The sequence below is a fragment of the Oncorhynchus kisutch genome, unplaced genomic scaffold, assembly GCF_002021735.2.
Source record: "Oncorhynchus kisutch isolate 150728-3 unplaced genomic scaffold, Okis_V2 scaffold3749, whole genome shotgun sequence".
In the NCBI taxonomy this organism is placed as follows: domain Eukaryota; kingdom Metazoa; phylum Chordata; class Actinopteri; order Salmoniformes; family Salmonidae; genus Oncorhynchus; species Oncorhynchus kisutch.
In genome coordinates, this window is record NW_022265694.1 from 267,857 (window position 1) to 282,500 (window position 14,644).

Genomic DNA, 14,644 nt, shown 5'->3' on the forward strand with positions numbered 1-14,644 from the left:
ATATACCCAGCTGATAGGTCAACCCAGCATGAAAGTTAATATACCCAGCTGATAGGTCAACCCAGCATGAAAGTTAATATACCCAGCTGATTGGTCAACCCAGCATGAAAGTTAATATACCCAGCTGACTGGTCGACCCAGCATGAAACTTAATATACCCAGCTGATGGTTAATTGGGTAATCCCAACAACCTATCTTGTTTAGTTATTCACACAGCCTTACTGGCTGGGTCAAAATAACCCAGCATGTGTTCTGTCCAGTATTGACCCAGTGCCGGGTTACTAAATAACCCAACCTGTGTTCTGTCCAGTATTGACCCAGTCCTGGGTTACTAAATAACCCAGTGTTGGGTTACTAAATAACCCAGGGTGTGTTCTGTCCAGTATTGACCCAGTGTTGGGGTACTAAATAACCCAGTGTTGGGTTACTAAATAACCCAGGGTGTGTTCTGTCCAGTATTGACCCAGTGTTGGGGTACTAAATAACCCAGTGTTGGGTTACTAAATAACCCAGCCTGTGTTCTGTCCAGTATTGACCCAGTCCTGGGTTACTAAATAACCCAGTGTTGGGTTACTAAATAACCCAAATTGGGTTGTTTTTAATCCAGCATTTTTTTGATTGTGGATGAATCAGCTAGAAACTTAAGTATAAAGTCATTTTTAAGAGGAAACAGGAAGTTCTACTAGAAGTCCACTTCCTTCTTCTCTGTCACTCATCCCTCTTCTTCTTCCTGTTTCCAGGGCTCCAGTAGTGGTTGAGGAGGTGGTCTGTCTGCACGCAGTATCCCACCCCCAGTATGGATGATCCTCCTGGGCCACAACCATCATACTTCTCCTACCATCTCACTGGCTCCTCCTCCCATCTCACTGGCTCCTCTTCCCATCTCACTGGCTCCTCTTCCCATCTCACTGGCGTCTCCTCCACCTCTCCTTCTCCTCCACCACCACCACCACCACCACCTCTCCTTCTCCTCCACCACCAAGTCTCTGAGGCTGAGCAAACCTAGCCGGGCCTCCACCACCCCACCATCACCCCACCACCCAGACCCCACCACCCAGACCCAACCACCCTGCCACCACAGTGGGTCCTCAGACCTAGCCAGCCCACCACCACGCCACCACCCAGACCCAACCACCCTGCCACCACAGTGGGTCCTCAGACCTAGCCAGCCCACCATCACCCCACCACCCAGACCCCAACCACCCTGCCACCACAGTGGGTCCTCAGACCTAGCCACCCCACCATTACCCCACCACCCAGACCCAACCACCCTGCCACCACAGTGGGTCTTCAGACCTAGCCAGCCTACCATCACCCCACCACCACAGTGGGTCCTCAGACCCAACCACCCTGCCACCACAGTGGGTCTTCAGACCTAGCCACCCCACCACCCAGACCCCAACCACCCCACCACCACAGTGGGTCCTCAGACCTAGCCAGCCCACCACCCAGACCCCAACCACCCCACCACCACAGTGGGTCCTCAGACCTAGCCAGCCCACCATCACCCCACCTCTCTGTCACCATGACACACATGGACTACGAATACACCCTGTTGGGTTCCTCGATGGAGGACTACAGGAAGAGACCTCCGAAGCCACAGGTGGACGACAGCCCCATGAGCCTGTTCGCCGTGCTGGAGGTGAAACGCCACCCTCTCCATCTCCACGGACCCTGTCCCCGGTGCACCCTGGGATGTGGTACGAGCACCCTGACCTGCTTCAGGAAGGTTAAACTGTACAGCTTCCTGTTCGGCCTCGCCGTCATGTTCCTCATCATGGCTTCCTATATCCTCACTGGGGACAAGAAGGGCCTCCTCTTGACCCCGTCCCCGTATCATTTCTCTACGGTGCCGAACTCGGGGTCCGGGACTGGGCTCTACCCCTTTAATGTGTCTTCTGCCAAGGACTACGCTACCGTTAAACTGGTGGTGAAGAACATAGCGTCCAAGGTGGAGTTCAGTACTACCAGACAGCTGCCAGAACGCGAGGCACTAATGCACAGTGAGCCACATGTAAGTACTGCCTGACAATCAGACAGATAATGACTTGGTGTAGAATCAAATCAAATCAAAATCATATCAAATGTATTTATATAGCCCTTCGTACATCAGCTGATATCTCAAAGTGCTGTACAGACACCCAGCCTAAAACCCCAAACAGCAAGCAATGCAGGTGTAGAAGCACGGTGGCCTAGAAAGGCCAACCTAGGAAGAAACCTAGAGAGGAACCAGGCTATGTGGGGTGGCCAGTCCTCTTCTGGCTGTGATTATAACGGAACATGGCCAAGATGTTCAAATGTTCATAAATGACCAGCATGGTCGAATAATAATAAGGCAGAACAGTTGAAACTGGAGCAGCAGCACGGTCAGGTGGAGTCTAATGATCAACCTGACAATCAGACAGATAATGACTTGGTGTAGATGATGGAGACTAATGATCAACCTGACAACCAGACAGATAATGACTTGGTGTAGATGATGGAGACTAATGATCAACCTGACAACCAGACAGATAATGACTTGGTGTAGATGATGGAGACTAATGATCAACCTGACAACCAGACAGATAATGACTTGGTGTAGATGATGGAGACTAATGATCAACCTGACAATCAGACAGATAATGACTTGGTGTAGATGATGGAGACTAATGATCAACCTGACAACCAGACAGATAATAACTTGGTGTAGATGATGGAGACTAATGATCAACCTGACAATCAGACAGATAATGACTTGGTGTAGATGATGGAGACTAATGATCAACCTGACAACCAGACAGATAATGACTTGGTGTAGATGATGGAGACTAATGATCAACCTGACAACCAGACAGATAATGACTTGGTGTAGATGATGGAGACTAATGATCAACCTGACAACCAGACAGATAATGACTTGGTGTAGATGATGGAGACTAATGATCAACCTGACAATCAGACAGATAATGACTTGGTGTAGATGATGGAGACTAATGATCAACCTGACAACCAGACAGATAATGACTTGGTGTAGATGATGGAGACTAATGATCAACCTGACAACCAGACAGATAATGACTTGGTGTAGATGATGGAGACTAATGATCAACCTGACAACCAGACAGATAATGACTTGGTGTAGATGATGGAGACTAATGATCAACCTGACAACCAGACAGATAATGACTTGGTGTAGATGATGGAGACTAATGATCAACCTGACAACCAGACAGATAATAACTTGGTGTAGATGATGGAGACTAATGATCAACCTGACAACCAGACAGATAATGACTTGGTGTAGATGATGGAGACTAATGATCAACCTGACAACCAGACAGATAATGACTTGGTGTAGATGATGGAGACTAATGATCAACCTGACAACCAGACAGATAATAACTTGGTGTAGATGATGGAGACTAATGATCAACCTGACAACCAGACAGATATTTAACTTGGTGTAGATGATGGAGACTAATGATCAACCTGACAACCAGACAGATAATGACTTGGTGTAGATGATGGAGACTAATGATCAACCTGACAATCAGACAGATAATAACTTCGTGTAGAAGATGGAGAATACTGATCAACCTGACAACCAGACAGATAATGACTTGGTGTAGAAGATGGAGAAATACTGATCAACCTGACAACCAGACAGATAATGACTTGGTGTAGAAGATGGAGACTAATGATCAACCTGACAACCAGACAGATAATGACTTGGTGTAGAAGATGGAGAATAATGATCAACCTGACAATCAGACAGATAATGACTTGGTGTAGATGATGGAGACTAATGATCAACCTGACAACCAGACAGATAATGACTTGGTGTAGATGATGGAGACTAATGATCAACCTGACAACCAGACAGATAATAACTTGGTGTAGATGATGGAGACTAATGATCAACCTGACAACCAGACAGATAATGACTTGGTGTAGATGATGGAGACTAATGATCAACCTGACAACCAGACAGATAATGACTTGGTGTAGATGATGGAGACTAATGATCAACCTGACAACCAGACAGATAATGACTTGGTGTAGATGATGGAGACTAATGATCAACCTGACAACCAGACAGATAATAACTTGGTGTAGATGATGGAGACTAATGATCAACCTGACAACCAGACAGATAATAACTTGGTGTAGATGATGGAGACTAATGATCAACCTGACAACCAGACAGATAATAACTTGGTGTAGATGATGGAGACTAATGATCAACCTGACAACCAGACAGATAATGACTTGGTGTAGATGATGGAGACTAATGATCAACCTGACAACCAGACAGATAATGACTTGGTGTAGATGATGGAGACTAATGATCAACCTGACAACCAGACAGATAATAACTTGGTGTAGATGATGGAGACTAATGATCAACCTGACAACCAGACAGATAATAACTTGGTGTAGATGATGGAGACTAATGATCAACCTGACAACCAGACAGATAATGACTTGGTGTAGAAGATGGAGAATAATGATCAACCTGACAACCAGACAGATAATGACTTGGTGTAGATGATGGAGACTAATGATCAACCTGACAACCAGACAGATAATGACTTGATGTAGATGATGGAGACTAATGATCAACCTGACAACCAGACAGATAATAACTTGGTGTAGATGATGGAGACTAATGATCAACCTGACAACCAGACAGATAATGACTTGGTGTAGAAGATGGAGAATAATGATCAACCTGACAACCAGACAGATAATGACTTGGTGTAGAAGATGGAGAATAATGATCAACCTGACAACCAGACAGATAATGACTTGGTGTAGAAGATGGAGAATAATGATCAACCTGACAACCAGACAGATCATTTATTTTATATAAACAGCTATCAATAGAGGTATTTTTCAGTTTTGATTTTGGAGAAGAAATTCTCGAGTTCACTAAGCAATTCTAAATATCTGGGTCCTTTACTTCTCTATACGCTAAACATCTTCCCCCCCCCCCGGGCCGACTCAGCAAGTAGAGCTCTTGGGGGAGTTATAGGACAAACCAAACCACTCGATGATAATGGTTATGCTACGTATTCCAAACGGTATCAGACATGCGTGTGTCCTGTTCTGGACTATTCAGCAGGAGTGTGGGGTGATAAGAGGAACATGTCTATAACAGAGCAGTACGTTACTGTTTAGACGTCCACAGGTTTGCACCGACAGTGTTTGCGCCTATTACTTGTAATAACTGGGGCGGCAGGGTAGCCTAGTGGTTAGAGCATTGGACTAGTAACCGGAAGGTTGCGAGCTCAAACCCCCGAGCTGACAAGGTACGAATCTGTCGTTCTGCCCCTGAACAGGCAGTTAACCCACTGTTCCTAGGTCAATGTCGAGTCTCATAGCAAAGGGTCTGAATACTTATGTAAATAAATAAGCTTTTTCTGCATTTTCTTTTTTTTGTGCAAATTTACAAGAATTTCTAAAAACCTATTTTTGCTTTGTCATTATAGGGTATTGTGATGTCATTATAGGGTATTGTGATGTCATTATAGGGTATTGTGATGTCATTATAGGGTATTGTGATGTCATTATAGGGTATTGTGATGTCATTATGGGGTATTGTGATGTCATTATAGGGTATTGTGATGTCATTATGGGGTATTGTGATGTCATTATAGGGTATTGTGATGTCATTATGGGGTATTGTGATGTCATTATGGGGTATTGTGATGTCATTATAGGGTATTGTGATGTCATTATAGGGTATTGTGTGTAGATTGATGAGGATTTTTATTTTATTTCATCCGTTTTAGAATAACGTAACAAAATGTGGATAAAGGGAAGGGGTCTGAATACTTTTCCGAATGCACTGTATATAGTGCACTACTTTGGTCCAGGGCCCTTGGGGACCTCTGGTCAAAACCAGTGAACTATGAAGGGAATAGGTTGCCATTTGGGACGCCTCACTCCACTGATTGGTTCTACCACTTCCTATTCCTAGCCCAGCCGTCTCACCTCAACGCCTGATTAAATTAAATCCTTAATGTTCTAGATAATGGCTGGTGCCAAGGCTGTTGGCATCCAGGGCCGGCCATAGCCTTTTGGGGGCCCTACACACAAGATTTGGCTGTGTTTCCAGTAATTCTACACATTTGACCAAGACTTATGCCATGTTAATTATATCTGATTGAGAGGGACTAACAAAATCAATGGAAGCCCCCATGAGGCCAGGGCCCCCTGGGCAACATGACCTGAGTGCCCGCTTATGTGGCTTATGCCTCGAGCCGGCCCTGTTTGCATCACACCTAATTTCTTATTGAACCAGCTAATGAGAAAGGGAACGTGTTGCCGACACGATCAATACTACATCACCTCGCCGGCCAGTTAAAGAAACATACCACTGTCGCACATTTCACCCTCTCCCTCTCTCTCTCTCTCTCTCTCTCGCTCACCCTCTCCCTCTCCCTCTCTCTCTCTCTCTCTCTCTCTCTCTCTTTCTGTTACTCTCTGTCAAATCAATTCAAGGGGCTTTATTGGCATGAGAAACATATGTTAACAAAGCAAGTGAGGTAGATACTCCCTCCCTCTGTCTCTCTCTCTCTGTCTCTCTCCCTGGTCAAATAGTTAGTCACGGAGTACTGTCGATTTAGGGCCAGATAGCACTGCATTTCGCTTTGTCTCTCTCTGTCTCTCTCTCTTTGTCTCTCTCTGTCTCTCTCTCTTTGTCACTCTCTGTCTCTCTATCTTTGTCTCTCTCTCTTTGTCTCTCTGTCTCTGTCTCTGTCTCTCTCTGTCTCTCTCTCTCTCTCTGTCTCTCTCTGTCTCTGTCTCTCTCTCTCTGTCTCTCACTCTCTCTCTCTCTCTCTCTCTCTCTCTCTGTCTCTCTCTCTTTGTCTCTCTCTGTCTCTCTCTCTTTGTCACTCTCTGTCTCTCTATCTTTGTCTCTCTCTCTTTGTCTCTCTCTCTTTGTCTCTCTGTCTCTGTCTCTCTCTGTCTCTCTCTCTCTCTCTCTCTGTCTCTCACTCTCTGTCTCTCTGTCTCTGTCTCTCTCTCTTTGTCTCTCTCTCTTTGTCTCTCTCTCTTTGTCTCTCTGTCTCTGTCTCTCTCTGTCTCTCTCTCTCTCTCTCTCTCTCTGTCTCTCACTCTCTGTCTCTCTGTCTCTGTCTCTCTCTCTTTGTCTCTCTCTCTTTGTCTCTCTCTCTTTGTCTCTCTGTCTCTTTCTCTCTGTCTGTGTCTCTCTCTGTCTCTCTCTCTGTTTCTCTCTCTCTCTCTCTCTCTCTGTCTGTTTCTCTCTCTGTCTCTCTCTCTGTTTCTCTCTCTCTCTCTCTCTCTCTCTCTGTCTGTGTCTCTCTCTGTCTCTCTCTCTGTTTCTCTCTCTCTCTCTGTCTATCTCTCTGGTCCTTCTGCTCTTCTCTCCTCCTCTCTTCTCCTCTCCTCTTCCCTCTCTGTCGTGGTCTGTGTGTGTTCTGAATGACGGATAGTGAGTGATTCAGCTCCATGGTTTAACAGTCTGTTTCTCTTGTCTTGACTCTGCAGATGTTTTCCGTTATCCCCCACAAGTTTCTTCCCAACGTCAAGAACCCTTGCTGGTACGAGGAGCACACTGGGAATATCAGCAGGGACCCTTACAGGACAAACCTTTACGCCCGCTACTCGCGCCGCTTCAGAACCGTGTTTGAGTACCTGAGGAAGGCTTTCCGGGAACACTTGTACCGCCGCGGGGGGAAATACTACCGCATTCGCTGCCTGCCTTACTTCTACATCATAGGCCAGCCTAAGTGTGGCACCACAGACCTGTACGACAGGCTGCAGCTCCATCCGGAGGTCAGGTTCACCACCTTCAAAGAGCCTCACTGGTGGACCAGGAAGAGGTTTGGTGAGTTTTACTGGAGAGATAGGAGACACACACACACAGTCACAAACACACACAGTCACAAACACACACACAGACAGACAGACAGACAGACAGACAGACAGACAGACAGACAGACAGACAGACCACACACAAACACACTCACACTCACACACACACACACAGACAGACACACAGACAGACAGTAGTTAAAAGCTTCAACAGCTTTGCATGACCCTTCACCTTGCTGGAGCCGTGGAGGCTGATGGGGATCACGGGCTGGTGTGTGTGTGTGTGTGTGTGTGCGTGCGTGGCTCATGTTCTGGATGACCTGAATAAGTAGTACAGTACTAGATCCATTAATGCAGAGTTATCCAGATACACAGGGTGAACTGGGGTTGTGGGAATAATGTTCTACCTTGAATGTTAATCAGGAAACCTCTTTCCTTCATTCATTACTTTCAGCTTGTAATGGGTATTTTACTGGGTATTTTACTGGGTATTTGACAGGGTATTTGACAGGGTATTTTACAGAGTATTTTACAGGGTATTTTACAGAGTATTTGACAGGGTATTTTACAGAGTATTTGACAGGGTATTTGACAGGGTATTTTACAGAGTATTTTACAGAGTATTTTACAGGGTATTTTACAGGGTATTTTACAGGGTATTTGACAGGGTATTTTACAGAGTATTTTACAGGGTATTTGACAGGGTATTTGACAGGGTATTTTACAGGGTATTTTACAGGGTATTTTACAGGGTATTTGACAGAGTATTTGACAGGGTATTTTACAGAGTATTTTACAGGGTATTTGACAGAGTATTTGACAGGGTATTTACAGAGTATTTTACAGGGTATTTGACAGAGTATTTGACAGGGTATTTGACAGGGTATTTTACAGGGTATTTTACAGGGTATTTACAGGGTATTTTACAGGGTATTTTACAGGGTATTTTACAGGGTATTTTACAGGCTATTTTCAAGGTATGGTGCTTCTCAAGAAAACTGCATTCAGACCTTTTTTAGATGATAATGTTTCACAGTTTTCTTTCCCGCTACAGTAGACTGATACAGTAGACTGGTACAGTAGATTGATACAGTAGACTGGTACAGTAGGCCCCAGTCATCATTACTCAGAGCCGGTTTCTTTCCTGATACAGTAGGCCTCAGTCATCATTACTCAGAGCTGTTTTCTTTCCTGGTACAATAGACTCCAGTCGTCATTACTCAGAGCCGGTTTCTTTCCCGGTACAGTAGGCCCCAGTCATCATTACTCAGAGCTCTTCTTAATATAGTATATGTTGTGCATTCAGAGAGTATTCAGACCCCTTCACTTTTTCCACATTTTGTTACGTTACAGCCTTATTCTAAAATGGATTAAATAGTTTTTTCAATCTACACACAATACCCCATATTGACATCACAATACCCCATAATGACATCGCAATACCCATAATGACATCACAATACCCCATAATGACATCACAATACCCCATAATGACATCACAATACACCATAATGACATCACAATACCCCATAATGACATCACAATACCCCATAATGACATCACAATACACCATAATGACATCGCAATACACCATAATGACATCACAATACCCCATAATGACATCACAATACACCATAATGACATCACAATACCCCATAATGACATCACAATACCCCATAATGACATCACAATACACCATAATGACATCGCAATACACCATAATGACATCACAATACCCATAATGACATCACAATACACCATAATGACATCACAATACCCCATCATGACATCACAATACCCCATAATGACATCACAATACACCATAATGACATCACAATACCCCATATTGACATCACAATACACCATAATGACATCACAATACCCCATATTAACAAAGCAAAAACAGGTTTTTAGACATTTTTGCAAAGTTATTAAAAACAATAAAGTTAAATATCACATTTGCATAAGTATTCAGACCTTTACTCAGTACTTGTTGAAGCACCTTTGGCAGCGATTACAGCCTCCAGTCTTCTTGGTATGACTCTAGAAAGCTTGGCCACACCTGTATTTGGGGAGTTTTCTACCATTCTTCTCTGCAGATCCTCTCAAGCTCTGTCAGGTTGGATGGGGAGCGTCGCTGCACACAGCTATTTTCAGGTCTCTCCCAGAGATGTTCAATCAGGTTCAAGTTCAGGCTCTGACTGGGCCACTCAAGGACATTCAGAGACTGTCCCAAAGCCACTCCTGCAATTGTCTTGGCTGTGTGCTTAGGGGTCGTTGTCCTGTTGTAAGGTGAACCTTCGCCCCAGTCTGAGGTCCTGAGTGCTCTGGAGCAGGTTTTCATCAAAGATCTCTCTGTACTTCGCTCCGTTTATCTTCCCTCGATCCTGACTAGTCTCCTTATGTAAATAAGGTATTTCTATTATTTATTTCTTCATAAATTTGCAAACATTCTTAAAAACAGTTTTTGCTTAGTCACTGTGGGATATTGTGTGTAGATTAATGAGGAAAACAATTTACAATTTTTACACCTAAACATGTTAGTAATCATGGCCGAATTGTCACGCCCTGGCCATAGAGAGGTTTTTATTCTCTATTTTGGTTAGGCCAGGGTGTGACTAGGGTGGGCATTCTATGTTTTGTGTTTCTATGTTTTTGTATTTCTTTGTTTTTGCCCAGATATGGTTCTCAATCAGGGACAGCTATCTATCGTTGTCTCTGACTGGGAACCATACTTAGGTAGCTTTTTCCCACAGGGTTTTTGTTTGTCTTTCTGCACCTGTCAGGACTGTTTTGGCTTTTCCTTCGTTCTCTTTGATACTTTGTTCAAAACAAAGTCTGAATCTGCACCTTGGTCCTCTCCTTCCAACAGCTGTTACACGAATACTGACCGGGGGGCCCTAACCTCCAGGGGGCCCTGACCTCCAGGGGCCCTGGTCTCCAGGGGTCCCTGACCTCCAGGGGCCCTGACCTGCAGGGGCCCTAACCTCCAGGGGGCCCTGACCTCCAGGGGCCCTGACCTCCAGGGGGCCCTAACCTCCAGGGGACCCTAACCTCCAGGGGGCCCTGACCTCCAGGGGGGCCCTAACCTCCAGGGGGCCCTGACCTCCAGGGGGCCCCCCCATTGATTTCTAACTCAAATATCATATAACAAAAGAAATATTTATTTTTGTAGAATTGCCGGAAATTTTATGTTTTAAACATTTTAAATGTTTTAAAGAGGGGGGCCATTAAAATGTTTTGCTGTGAGGTGGGGGGGCCCCCCCAAACAAAATTTGCTTAGGGCCCCCAAACGGCTAGAGCCGACCCTGACCTTACTTTGGGGATGTGGCCAAAGCCACTAAAAACTGCCATTAGTCCTTGAAGCTCTATTGCAGTATTGCTGTGCAGGTGTGTGTGTGTTGCTCTGGATAAGAGTATCTGCTGGGGGGGTGTGTATGGGTGTGTATGTGCCGTGCGGGTGTGTGTGGAGTATAAATTAACCAGCGGTTTCCTGTTGTGATGGTATTGCATCATTAGATATCCTGTCAAATGCTACAGTACAAATCCAACAGCGTGTGTGTGTGTGTGTGGTGTGTGTGTGTATATATATATATAGAGGTGGAAGTTATGAACACACACAGATTTAATAACCTGTTGTCCCCATCTGGGGACGTTGAGGATTGTGTTTGAGTTTATCACTCTGTGTAATACTCTGTCATGTGCTGTTCTCGCCATGTGCCTCTGTAATGGGAAAAGGCTAGCAGCCGCCATAGATGGGACTGTATGGGAAGTTGTAGGTGTGTGAAAACAGAACAGGGAGTCATGGTGAAATCCCAGTTGACCTCAATGAGAAGAAACTGAACTTGAAAACCTCTTCAAAACAGGAAATTAGATTTGCGGCTTTTGGCGAGAGGAATTTAGTGATACTCACCCCCCCCCCCCCCCCTCTCCCTCTCTCATTCTCTCTCTTTTTCTCCCTCTCCCTCTCTCTCTCTCTCTCCCTCTCCCTCTCCCTCTCCCTCTCTCTCTCTCTCTCTCTCTCTCCCTCTCCCTCTCCCTTCTCTCTCTCTCTCTCTCTCTCTCTCTCCTCTCTCTCTCTCTTCTCTCTCCTCTCTCTCTCTCTCTCTCTCTCTCTCTCTCTCTCTCTCCCTCTCCCTCTCTCTCTCTCTCTCTCTCTCTCTCTCTCCTCTCTCTCCCTCCCTCTCTCTCTCTCTCTCTCTTCTCTCTCTCTCTCTCTCTCTCCTCCCTCTCTCTCTCTTTCCCTCTCTCTTCCCTCTCCTCTCTCTCTCTCTCCCTCTCCCTTCTCCTTCTCCCCTCTCTCTCTCTATACAATAATGACATTTTACTGTTTGCATCTGGCCCATCTAGTGGATATGGCTCAGTTCTGCCTCCAGTCTCATGACAATACCGTCACCCTGCTAACAAGACCGTGTACTGGCAACCGAGCATCAGGATACCCTCATTGTTATTCAGGGACACACTGAAGATGAGAAATCCTACAGTGGTTGTGAGGATTTACAATCCAAGGTGTTTATTGTGTAACCGGGTTAGTGGTTTATACTGTCCGAACCACAAAGTCTCTTATTCTGAGCTCAGCATCTAATCCTGGGGAAAAACTAACTGTAGTGTTATACTGTATGAAAGCCTCTTAATCCTGGGGAAAACTAACTGTAGTGTTATAACTGTATGAAAGCCTCTAATCTGAGCTCAGCCTCTAATCCTGTGGAAACTAACTGTAGTGTTATACTGTATGAAAGCCTCTAATTTCTGAGCTCAGCCTCTAATCCTGGGGGGAAACTAACTGTAGTGTTATACTGTATGAAAGCCTCTAATTCTGAGCTCAGCCTCTAATCCTGGGGGAAACTAACTGTAGTGTTATACTGTATGTATATCTCCCAAATGGAACCCTATTCTCAATAGGCACTTGTCAAAAGTAGTGCACTACCTAGGGGAAAGGAGTGCACTACCTAAGGGAAAAGGAGTGCACTACCTAAGGGACAAGGAGTGCACTACCTAGGGGACAAGCAGTGCACTACCTAGGGGAAAAGGAGTGCACTACCTAGGGGACAAGGAGTGCACTACCTAGGGGACAAGGAGTGCACTACCTAGGTGAAAATGATTCCATTTGGAACACAGCCTAGGTGTATAATCATATCAGTCTGTTGATAACAGTGAAACAGTATGTCACCTGGCCCTGCGGCTCTCAGGCTACAGTCTGGTATTTCTGTTTCACTGTGACGAGAAACAGACTCATGTACCTGTATAGATCAAGCTGACCCTGTGGGTTTACATGAAGCACAACATGTACCTGTATAGATCAAGCTGACCCTGTGGGTTTACATGAAGCACAACATGTACCTGTATAGATCAAGCTGACCCTGTGGGTTTACATGAAGCACAACATGTACCTGTATAGATCAAGCTGACCCTGTGGGTTTACATGAAGCACAACATGTACCTGTATAGATCAAGCTGACCCTGTGGGTTTACGTGACCCTCCCTCTCTCCTCCCTCCCTCCCTCTCTCCTCCATCCCTCCTCCTCCCTCCCTCCCGCTCCATCCATCCCTTCCACCCTCCATCCCACCCTCCCTCTCCCCTCCCTCCCTCCCCTCCTCCCTCCCTCCCTCCCTCCCTCCCTCCCTCCCTCCCTCCCTCCCTCCCTCCCTCCCTCCCTCCCTCCCTCCCTCCCTCCCTCCCTCCCTCCCTCTCCCTCTCCCCCTCCCCCTCCCTCCCTCCCTCCCTCCCTCCCTCCCTCCTCTCTCCTCCCCCCCTCCATCCCTCCCTCCCTCCCTCTCTCCTCCCTCCCTCCCTCCCTCCCTCCCCCTCTCCCTCCCTCACTCTCTCCTCCCTCGCTCTCTCCCTCCTCTCTCCTCCCTCCTCTCTCCTCCCTCCCTCCAGGTATAATCCGTCTGAGTGAGGGGTTCCATGACCGTTACCCAGTGGAAGACTATTTGGATCTGTTTGACCTGGCAGCCTATCAGATCCAAGACAACCTGATGGGAAACGCCCACTCAGGAGCCCCAGAGCAACACAACATCATCATAGGTAAAACTCCTTTAATATCAACACAACATCATCATAGGAAACACCTTCGGAAGTCGATTAAGGCAGCCCCCCCCCACACCTCTCTGATTCTCTCTGACTCCCTCCCTCCCTCCCTCCCTCCCTCCCTCCCTCCCTCCCTCCCTCCCTCCCTCCCTCCCTCCCTCCCTCCCTCCCTCCCTCCCTCCCTCCCTCCCTCCCTCTCTTCCTCCACCAGTCCATCTTCTGATTTATGACTTTAATATAGCAAAAGTAGTCTTGCCTCACACTGAGTTGTTGTATTGAGCCCCAGCTACCAGCTTCCAGCTACCAGCTCCCAGCTACCAGCTAACAGGTAACAGCTACCAGCTACCAGCTACCAGCTACCAGCTACCAGTTACCAGCTACCAGCTAACAGCTACGAGCTAACAGCTACCAGTTACCAGCTACCAGCTAACAGCTACGAGCTAACAGCTACCAGCTAACAGCTACCAGCTACCAGCTACCAGCTAACAGCTAACAGCTAACAGCTAACAGCTAACAGCTACCAGCAACAAGCTAACAGCTACCAGTTTCCAGCTACCAGCTACCAGCTCCCAGCTACCAGCTAACAGCTAACAGCTAACAGCTACCAGCTACCAGCTACCAGCTAACAGCTACGAGCTAACAGCTACCAGCTAACAGCTACCAGCTACCAGCTAACAGCTAACAGCTAACAGCTACAAGCTAACAGCTACCAGCTAACAGCTACCAGCTAACAGCTACCAGCTAACAGCTAACAGCTACCAGCTAACAGCTACCAGCTAACAGCTA

General features: G+C 46.2%; 1 pseudogene; it reads left to right on the top strand.

Moving 5' to 3' along the window:
• The first annotated feature begins 1,425 nt into the window (after positions 1-1,425).
• The window catches only part of LOC109886747 (carbohydrate sulfotransferase 15-like), a 33,291-nt pseudogene continuing 20,072 nt past the window's right edge, over positions 1,426-14,644 (top strand).